The sequence below is a fragment of the Serinus canaria genome, chromosome 5 (genome assembly GCF_022539315.1).
Source record: "Serinus canaria isolate serCan28SL12 chromosome 5, serCan2020, whole genome shotgun sequence".
NCBI lineage: Eukaryota > Metazoa > Chordata > Aves > Passeriformes > Fringillidae > Serinus > Serinus canaria.
The window spans coordinates 59,083,762-59,095,025 of NC_066319.1; positions in this window are offsets into that span (position 1 = coordinate 59,083,762).

The following is an 11,264-nucleotide window of genomic DNA, read 5'->3' on the forward strand; positions in this document are numbered from 1 at the left end:
TTTATTGAAATTCATGACAAAAATCAAAATATCATTTGTATCCATATCATTTGTATCGATCGTTTCTATCAATTCCTATATTTATAGCCATTATACATTCTGTCACATCTATTACATGAAATATGCCATTTACAATATATAAAATACAGGTTCAAATATACTCTTATGTATTACTGTTAAATTCTACCATATTATATATGATATACATATACATATTTTATATAATGGACATATAAAATACATATAATATATTTCATATAATACACTGCGATGTAATGTTTTTGCAATACAAATAAAAAAAAGGTGTCATTCCTGACTAATAAATTTACATTCCCCTCCAGCAAAACTCTAGTACTACATTTTTTCTAGATTTTACATATTATAATTTAATACTATTATAAATAATAACAGTTAATATATTGTACAACTGTACTATTCAACAAAAAAAAATTATCCAGATATAATAAATATATATAGTTATTTCTAAACTTTCCCCTGTTGCAATCCAGGAACATCAGTCTGATGCAATTCTCCTTCAAACACCTCCATCCAGGAGCAAGTGCAATGTTATGGCAGGGAAAAGCATTAACAGACGCAGTTACTGGAAATACAATAAAGAGATGGAGTGAATTGGGGCAGGGTGTGGCAGGAGCCCAGAGCCTCTGCCCCAGCGCAGGGCTGTGCAGGGCAGCAAGCGCAGCTCTGTGCGCTGGCTGCTCACAAAGATGTGCGGCTCGCCTTGGCCAGCCAAAGAGCATCCCGCTCACCTTCCTGCTCATTCAAATCAGCCTGGTCATTTTCTTCTTGATCATTTTCAAGGTCCTCCACATCTCCTTCAAGTCTCTGCATGTCCTCTTGAACCGAAGCCTTCTCTGCTCGATTTCCATCCTGCGCCTTCTGGCTTCTTCTTCAGCTCTCCGGGCCGCTGCTCTCTGGGCCGCTGCTCTCTGGGCCGCTGCTCTCTGCTTCATGGCCGCCATTCTGCGCCCGAGCCAGAGGAAGAAAGGCAGGAACAGCAGCTCAGCAGCAGCCCAGTAGGGCCCCTGCTGCACAGCTGCCGAAAGCAGGGGTCCCCAGCCAGGCTCGGGTGGCTCTGGGGTAGCCTGCTCCAGGTCCTCTTCGCTCAGCTCTGCATTCTTATCTGAACCGATCACCACGGGCCATGGGAAGAGAAAGAGGAGCAGCACAAGCAGGGCAAGGACTGATTTGAACACCATGGTCTGCAGGAAAGAGACAAGGGTTTCAGTGGGGCTACCAAGGGAGCTGGTGGGGACTGAAGTGAGGCCTAGAGGCGCAGGGAAGGGTGGGCAGGAAGCAGAGGGCCCAAGAGAGCTGGCAGGCAGCAGGGCCTGTCCCAGTGGGCCAGCAGCAGCCCCATGCCCTGGCAAGGGCGCCAGTCCGAGGGGCTGGCCCTGGATGCAAGGGGACAATGCAGGCCCGTCTGCGGCGCTTGTGCCCCATCCCTGGCCCAGCCCCTCCCCGCCACGTGCGCACTCACTGCTTGCCCAGGCTGTGCTGGGCCAGCGTCACCTGCGGGGGCCTTTTCCAGCTGCCCCCATTGTGACACGCTCCCCCTGATGTCACACGGGCCAGAGGCATCACATCCAGGCCAGCCCCACCCTTGGTCCCCACCCCAGCTCAGGGGCTCTGAGTGGGCCCAGCAATAAAAGCCCCGCCAGCCAGATGGGTGCAAGTGCTGACCCTCTGGGAGGGAATGGGCCCCAGGGTCTCCCTTCAAAAAGAAGGAAGAAGCCCCTGCTGACATATTCTCAAAGAGAAAAGAATATAACCAATAATGTTGAAAATGTTTCATATGGTCCTTTTCTCATGGTGCTTCTCTGAGATACAGTTGGGCTTGCTCAGTTTTTTCTTGCTTGACTATTCCTGGATCCAGCCCCTCCAAGACCTCTGTGAAACCTTCCCATTATCAGACAAAAGAGATAAGGAACTTTAGCCACACCACCTCCTGCCTCGTTCAGATCAAGCAGCAGCAGAGGAGCAGTTCTGGCAGGCAATCCGAGTTGCTTTGCAGAAGAGTTGCACCCATGTGTTATAAGGGAATGCCCGCTCCTCTTTGGCCAGAACGCTCGAGCAGGGGTAGGAATCTGGTGTCAAAGTGCATTCGTATGCTCCATGTGCATTCGTATGCTCCGTGTGCAGGATTTGTGTGCAGGAATACAGAACAACTTCCCTCAGAAGGGATCTGCTGTGGCAAGGACCCCTCTGGTTTGGTTTTCTCCTCCACGGAGCAGTTTGCATGCAGAGTGTGGGCCGATATTAGCTCAGCATCATCCTCCTCATCCTTGGGTTTCCCTTGCAGAGCCTCAGCCCCTGCGTTCTGTCAGGGCCCCTGGGCAGGTGGGATATTCCCAGAGGAGAGGGGCCAGCTGTGTCCCCATTCCCCCTGTCCCTTATGTCCCTGTGTCCAGGAGGGCACAGAGAGGATGGGGACTCCTGCCTGCCCCGCGTCCTGTCTGCCAGTCAGGCCTGTCCCAGGGCAGCCAGGCTGTGATTCCTGTCCTGTGTCCCCCTGTCCCCGCTGTCCCTGCTGTCATGGCCTGCTGCAGCGTTCCACACCCTACACTGCCATGGTGGCTCCTGAGCTCTGCAGGGACCTAAGTGACAGTCTGAGTGGTGGCACTCCTGGTTTTCTTGCATCCCACAGAGCAGAGGGTGGATCCCAGGAGCAAAGGAACAGCTGCCGGAGGGGAGGAAAGGAGCCTCTGCATGGCCAAGGGGTGCTGTGGTACCCCTCTGTCAGGAATTCCCCACAGCTGACACCTGAGTCCAACGTGGACACTCACAGACACTGTGTTTGTTCAGGCATTGCCTTTATTGGATCTTTGCACTGACTGCAGCTCCCAGAGGGAAGTCACTCTCCCAAGACAGGAGGGCAGTCAGTGTCATTTTCAAATCCAATAATATATTTTAAACATTGAAATTAACAACTTGTGATTATATTCAGTCTTATCTAAGCAACTACTTTATATACTGTTATATATTAATATTAATAAAATACTTAAGTATTTTAATTATGAAGATGATGTAAAATTCACTGCTTAAGATAAAAATACAGCATAATTAAATTTTGTTTAATTCCTATAATTCGTACTAATTTTGATAAATGACAGAAATTATATAATATAAAGTATAAGTGCCATTACTTATTACTTATTATTACAATATTAATCTAAAATTATTCTACATTAAAGTTATTAAAACTTTGAAAAATATTTTTAAATAAAACATTCTAAATATTTCTAAACTATTTAACAATTTGAATCAATCTCGAGGCATTCAGCTGGATCCTCCTTCGAATGGCTGTGTCCTCGAGTAAATGCAAAGTTTCTGCATGGAAAAGAGGAAAGAGAGACATTAATCTAGATACAGTTAATATAGGTACAGTTTAGAGGCAGGGGGAAGAGGGGCAGGGTGTGGCAGGAGCCCTGAGCCTCTGCCCCAGTGCAGGGCTGTGCTGGGCAGCAAGCGCACAAAGATGTGCGGCTCGCCTTGGCCAGCCCAAGGAGCATCTCCAGCAGGAAGCTTTTCTTCACCCAGGCCACTGCCTGTGCTCCTCCAAAAGCCTGCCCAGCCTACCTTCAGCACCCTGTTTGTATCCCTATTCATTCGAACCAGCCAGGCCATTTGCTTTTCCAGTTCTTTCATGGTCCGGCGCATTTGCTCCATTTCCTGGTATCTCTTTAAAAGGAGCCGCCTTCTCCGCACAATAACCGTCATCCTCCTTCTGGCCTTTTCTTTAGCTCTCAGGGCTGCTGCTCTTTGCCTCCTGGCTGCCCTTCTGCGCCTCAGCCACCACCCAAAGCTGGGATCAGTGGCTGAGCAATTTCCCAGAATATCTTCAGCTGCTGCAAGGCAGCCAGGAGCCAGTGTCCCCAGCCAGGGGGACTCTGCGGGGGCTCAGGTGGCTCTGGGAGGGCCGGTGTCACCTCCTCTGCACTGTGCTGCACATCCCCACGAAATCTGTTCACCACACATTGTGGGAATGGGAAGATGAGCAGCACAAGCACAGCCAGGAGCAGTCTGTCTGCCATGGTCTGCAGGAGGAGAGAGACAAGGGTTTCACTGGGGCTACCCAGGGAGCTTGTGGGGGCTGAAGTGAGGCCCAGAGGCTCAGGGATGGAAGGGCAGGAAGCAGAGGGCCCCAGGCAGCTGGCAGGCAGCAGGGCCTGTCCCAGTGGGCCTGCAGCAGCCTCGTGCCCTGGCCAAAGAGCCGGACCGAGGGGCTGGCCCTGGATGCAGGGGGACAATGCAGGCCTGGCTGCAGCACTTGTGCCCGAGCTCTGGCCCAGCCCAGCCCCGCCACGTGCGCACTCACCGCTTGCCCAGGCTGTGCTGGGCCAGCGTCACCTGCGGGGGCCTTTTCCAGCTGCCCCCATTGTGACACGCTCGCCCTGATGTCACACGGGCCAGAGGCATCACAGCTGGGCCAGTCCTGCCCTTGGTCCCCACCCCAGCTCAGGGGCTCTGAGTGGGCCCAGCAATAAAAGCCCCGGCACCCAGCAAGTGCAGCCCCTCTGGGAGGGAATGGGCCCCAGGGGCTCCCTTCATTAAGCAGGCAGAAGCACCCCCAAGCTCTTGTTAAGGGGAAACAAACATCATCAATCCTACTGATTATAATCAATAATATTTTCTATAGAAGCACCGGAGATTCTGTTGGGATGGCACTGGCTTTTCTACAGCTGGAGTGGGTGAGGGTGGCTCTGTTTTTCCTGCTCAACTCTTCCCAGATCCAGCCCCTCTAAGACCTCTCACAAATCTTCCCATTTTCAGACATCTGCACATGGTAATTTCCCTGTGGGCAATTCCCTCTGCCAACAGAGAGTCTCCTGCATGTCCAACATGTTCAGGTTCACAGTGCCAAGGCCCTGGGCAGTGTCTGGGATGAATTCATTCATTCATTCTTCATTGCATCCCCAGTGAACACATGGAGGTCCCAAGAGCATTGCCTCTTGCCTGCTCCCTGCCCAGCCAGACCTTCCAGCCCAGCTGAAATGCCCAGCATGGCCTTTGAGTACAAAGGGATTGCAGAGCAAAAAGCATCTGTGTAGCCACCATGGTCTTCAGCAGCTGCTGCACCGGGGAGGGCAGTGAGAGGAGGCCACTGCTGCTCTCTTCAGAGTGCTGCTGTGCAGGGGTGTCCCTTGCCCTGCTGAGTCTCACATCTGCCCATCTTTTTGCCTGGTCTGAGGTCTTTTTGTGGTCTGAGGTCAGGTGGATATCATCTGCTGCCAATTCAGCTGCTCCTTGGTAAATGCACAGATATGGAATGCAAAACCTTGAGTATCCCCTGAGTAGCTAGGCATTCAACCATTCAGTTCATGTTCTCCTTCCCAAGACCCTGACCCCTTTGCCTGCAAGATTAGTGGAGATTAGAGTGGTGGAGGGAGCACAGCACATTCTCCCCTGAGCTGTTCCCTCCACATGAGCCCTTTCCACACAGATGCAGAACTTCCTCCCAGCCATCTGCCCTGCAGTGTCCAGCTTCCAGGAAGAAGGTGTGCCCTGGCAGATGATTCAGGGGGAGGAGCACACAGCACACAACATCCTCCCCACATGGACTCCAACTTTGGAGGTCACTGCCCACCCCAATGGCTTGTTTAGCAGAGGACAGAAACTGTTTTACATGCTGAGTCCAAATACATGTGACAAGTTGTCCATCAGGTCAATTATCATGGACCATTCTCTGTCCAACTGCAGAACAGGCCAGTCTTTTAGACAAACATGTCCTGCTCTAAAAGTCTTCTGAGCTTACTTTCAACATCAGTGTCTTCTTCATCTTCTTCATTTGCATCATCACTGCCGTCCTTTCCTTAATTTCCAACATCATCTTCTTCATTTGAAACAACTCTGCCACTTTCTTCTTCATTTCCAACATTGCTGTTGTATTCCTCCACAGTCACATCATGCTTTACGCCTTCACTTGCGTTCTCATTGCCTTCTTTTTCTTCATTTCCAAAATCAGTCTTCCTTGTTTGCAGCAATATTGCTACTGTCTTCTTCATTTCCAGCAATGTTGTTTTCCTCCACATTTGCACCGTCACATTTCACTCCTTCCTTTGCAACATTGCCTCATTTCTTCTTCCTCCTTCTTCTCCTCCTCTTCCTCCAAGTTGCATCTGGAGCTCTCCTCCTGGCCACAGCTTCCTCCGGTGTGTTGGGTGCATGAAGAACTGGAACAATATAGATTTTGGAACAGTAGGGAAATTATACTGAAGTATAAATTTCCTAAATGCAGTGTTAATATATATAGCTACCTATATACAATTAAATCTCAATGCAGTTAAATTTATGTACAGTTCATACATATTGATAGATACTGTCATCAGACAGCTCTGTGCCCTCCTGAGCCACCGTGGCAGGGGTGTTCAGGAGGTGCATCACAACCATCTTTAAGGTCGAGGTGGAAAAGCCTTCACCCACCAGGATGTGGGTGAGGAGCTCCTGCATTGGCAGTGCCAGCTGTGTGCTGCTGCGCCTGCCCTGCCATGTGCCTGAAGAACTCAGTCTCTGCCACAGCGTTGTCTCAGGACACGCTGAGCTCGGCATGCGTCAGACTTTGAAATGTTATATTTGCTGATTTAAACTTCACTGGACATTTGCTTCTGCATTACTTTTGCTGTCCTCCACAATTCCTTCATCTCCTTGAAGCTCTTCTTTAAGCAAAGCCTGCTTGATTTCCATCCTGCACCTCAAAGCCTCTTTTTGAGCTCTGCAGGCTGCTGCTGTCTGCCTCATGGCAGCTCTTCTGTGCCTGAACCACAGTCCCAAAGGCAGGAGCAGCCCAGAAGGGGCTGCCCCAAGGAAGCTGTGAGTTGAGCTCCCCAGCCAGGGTCAATTGGCTCATGGGTGCCCAGCTCCAGGTCCTCCACAAGCTGCTGCCACACAACCTCAGCCAATCTTTATATGAGATTTTTACCTAATATTGCAAATATATATTATACAAAGATTTACATATATACATATTTTATAAATATACACATTTATAATATACACATAGATTTATCTATATATAAATATATATATAAACTTTTTATGTATAATGAAGCTGGTTAAAGATAGATACAGGTAATTTATATACAATTCATATATACACTATAGTCAGGCAGCTCAGCTGCCATCAGACAGCCCTGTGCCTCAGCATCCCTTTCAAGCACTGCAGAACAGGAGCTGATTGAACCTATGTTGCAGCCCAGCATAATCATGGATGGCCTCAGTGCAGGCACCTGGATCATGCACCAGGTGCCAGAAAAGCCTTGGTGGTTCAACCACTCCAAAATCTGGCCCCAAGCCAATCTCCACAGGAAGCCTCTTGTTGCCTACAACAAAGTGGTCAATGTCTGTCTTCTCCAGGCAGCGGCACAGGCTCTTGAAGATATCTAGCAGGAAATCCCTCCTGAGCCACCGTGGCAGGGGTGTTCAGGAGGTGCATCACAACCATCTTTAAGGTTGAGGTGGAAAAGCCTACACCCACTAGCATGTGGGTGAGGAGCTCCTGCATTGGCAGTGCCGGCTGTGCTGCTGTGCCTGCTCTTCCATGTGCCTGAAGAACTCAGTCTCTTCCACAGTGTTGTCTCAGGACACTCTGTGCTTGGCATGGGTCAGACTTTGAAATGTTATATTTGCTGATTTAAACTTCACTGGACATTTGCTTCTGCATTACTTTTGCTGTCCTCCACATTCCCTTCACCTTCTTGAAGCTTTTTAAGTGAAGCCTTCTCTGTTCAATTTCCATCCTGCACCTCAAAGCCTCTTTTTGAGCTCTGCAGGCTGCTGCTGTCTGCCTCATGGCAGCTCTTCAGCGCTTGAACCACAGCCCCAAAGTCAGGAGAAGCGGTTCAGCAACAGCCCAGAAAGGGCTGCCCCAAGCTGATCTCCACAGGAAGCCTCTTGTTGCCTACAACAAAGTGGTCAAGGTCTGTCTTCTCCAGGCAGAGTTGCAGGTGCTCCAAGATATCCAGCAGGATATCCCTCCTGAGCCACCGTGGCAGGGGTATTCAGGAGGTGCATCACAACCATCTTTAAGGTTGAGGTGGAAAAGCCTACACCCACCAGGATGTGGGTGAGAAGCTCCTGCATTGGCAGTGCCAGCTCTGTGCTGCTGCGCCTGCCCTGCCATGTGCCTGAAGAACTCAGTCTCTGCCACAGCGTTGTCTCAGGACACGCTGAGCTCGGCATGCGTCAGACTTTGAAATGTTATATTTGCTGATTTAAACTTCACTGGACATTTGCTTCTGCATTACTTTCATTGTCCTCTATATTTCCTTTATCTCTTTGAATCACTTCTTTAAGCGAAGACTTCTCTGCTCGATTCCCATCTTGCGCCTTCTCGTCTCTGCTTCAGCTCTGCATGCTGATGCTCTCTGGCTCATGGCTGCTCTTCTGCACCTGAACCACAGCCCCAAACGCAGGAGCAGCAGTTCAGCAATAGCCCAGAAGGGGCTGCCCCAAGGAAACTGTGAGTTGAGCTCCCCAGCCAGGGTCAATTGGCTCATAGGTGCCCAGCTCCAGGTCCTCCACATGCTGCTGCCACACAACCTCAGCCAATCTTTATATGAGATTTTTACCTAATATTGCAAAACTATATATATATATATATATATATATATATATATATATAAACTAAAGATTTACATATATACATATGAAAACTTTTTATGTATAATGAAGCTGGTTAAAGATAGATACAGGTAATTTATATACAATTCATATATACACTATAGTCAGGCAGCTCAGCTGCCATCAGACAGCCCTGTGCCTCAGCATCCCTTTCAAGCGCTGCAGAACAGGAGCTGATTGAACCTATGTTGCAGCCCAGCATAATCATGGATGGCCTCAGTGCAGGCACCTGGATCATGCACCAGGTGCCAGAAAAGCCTTGGTGGTTCAACCACTCCAAAATCTGGCCCCAAGCCAATCTCCACAGGAAGCCTCTTGTTGCCTACAACAAAGTGGTCAACGTCTGTCTTCTCCAGGCAGCGGCACAGGCTCTTGAAGATATCTAGCAGGAAATCCCTCCTGAGCCACCGTGGCAGGGGTGTTCAGGAGGTGCATCACAACAGTCTCCTCCTCCTTCTCCAAGCTGCTGTTGGAGATCTCTATCTGGTCACTGCTCTGTGCCTCACAGCTCCTTCTGATGTGGCTACCACCCCAAGAGCAGGAGCAGCACTTCAGCAGCAGCCCACAAGTGCCACTGTTACGAGTCAGTCCTGAGCAGGGCTCCCCACGCCCTGGCACTCTCCCCAAGCTGTGCTGCACCAGCTGAGTCACCTCTGCTCCAGGTAATCAAAGTGCTGCTCCATGCACTGAAATGTGGCATCCATACCAACCACCTTCCTCCAGCTGTGGGGACTGGATAAGGCTTTAGTAAGCAAGAGAAGGATTATTGTCCCTATGTCCTCTCATTCTCCAGTCCCAAACTACCTTTTCTGCATCCTAACCCTTCCGAGAACTCTGTGAAACCTAGAGGAGAGGGGCCTGCTCTGCCACCACTCCCCCTGTATGTCACTGTCATATTTTCTGAAAAATTTCTTCTTGAGGATTTCTTCTCCTGGGAAGCTGAGAAGCCTCAGAGATAAATGAAAGTAATAATTATCCGATTTGCTTCTCCTGTGTTTTGCTGCTTTGGAATGTGGTTGGAGATTGTTTATCCAACATATTAATTGTTTTTATTTAATGACCAATCCCGGTCCACCTGTGTCGGGACTCTGGAGAGAGTCACGGGTTTTTCATTAGTATCTTGTGAAGCCTTCTGTAAGTATCCTTTCCCTATTCTTTAGTATAGTATTCTTTAATATAATATCATTAAACAATAAATTATCTTTCTAAGAACATGGAGTCAGATTCTCAATTCCTCCTTCGTCTTGGGGACCCAGTAAATACCACACCTGTGCCTTAAGTCCCTGTGTTCAGGTGGGCACAGAGAGGAAGGGGACTCATGCCTGCCCTGCATCCTGTCTATCTGTCAGGCCTGTCCCAGGGCAGCTGGACTGCGATTCCAGTCCCCTCTCCCCTCAGCCCTGCTAGCCCACAGCCCTGCTCCCTATGCAGAGCCTTTATGCCTCTGGAGGAAATCGGCCCTTGTCACTCCTGTGTTCTTGGCAGAGGTGCTGGCTCCTGGCAGTGCGCTAGGGCTCCAGGTGCCCTTCCAGGTCTGTAGAGCACCAGGAGAGCTGTTGCTGTTGTGTGCTTGCACAGAGAGCTCTTGGAGCCACAGTGGTGGCACTCAGGGCAGGATTCAGCTTTGCCACCCTGCTGGAAGCTGGAAAGCTCAGTGTGCCTCAGCTTTGGCCCTGGCAATTGCCAGTCACAGCTGCGGTGGCAGTGGCTGTGAGGTGACCAAAGCTGCGTTCCCGGCAGCACATAGCTGTGCTTTGCTTCCTCCTTGTGCTGGAATGGGAGTTAGGTGGGCTGTTGGCAAGGAATTGCTGCCTGTGAGGGCTGTGAGGCCCTGGCACAGGCTGCCCTGAAAAGCTGAGGCTGCCCCATCCCCTGCAAGTGTTCAAGGACAAGTTAGATGGGATTTGGAGCATCTTGGCCTAGTGGAAGGTGTTCCAGCGCAGAGCAGTGGGGTAAGAACTGGCTCATCTTTGGAGTGCATTCGAACCAGACTGTGATTCTGTGATTAGGTGATCAGGAAAAGGTTCTTCCCCCAGAGGACTGTCAGGCACTGAACAGGCTCCTGAGGGAACGGTCAGGGCCCCAAGGCTGACAGATCTCAATGAGCATTTGGTCAATGCTCTCAGGCACAGTGTGGGATTTTTGGGGTTTTCCTGTACAGGGCCAGGAGTTGGGCTTGATGATCCCTGTGGGTCCCTTCCACCTCAGGATATTCTGTGATTTTGTCTGAGGCTTCAATAGCTGGTCAGCAATCTCGCATTTCTGTGGTGTTTGCTAAGCCCTTGGTGAAAATCTGCAGTTTTATCTTATAAATTTGGTGTTTAAATCATTAGTAAAATTCACTAGAAGCTGTGTCTGAGATCTAAAGGCCGCATCTGTCCTTTCATTCTAAGGAAAGCAATTATATTCTTAAATCTGTTATGGAATCCCTTGAAGTGCATTTTTCTCTGCTCAAACAGCATCTAAAATTGTGAGCGGCACAGAAAAGGCCAAATATTCACTCCAGCATCAGGAGAGCTTCACACCAAGGCCCCATTATGGACAAGCAGGGTGTGCCCAGCTGTGGCTGCTCCTATTTGTGCCTTGTGTGCTGGAGACCCCGCATGACTTCCAGAATTAAACTCCAC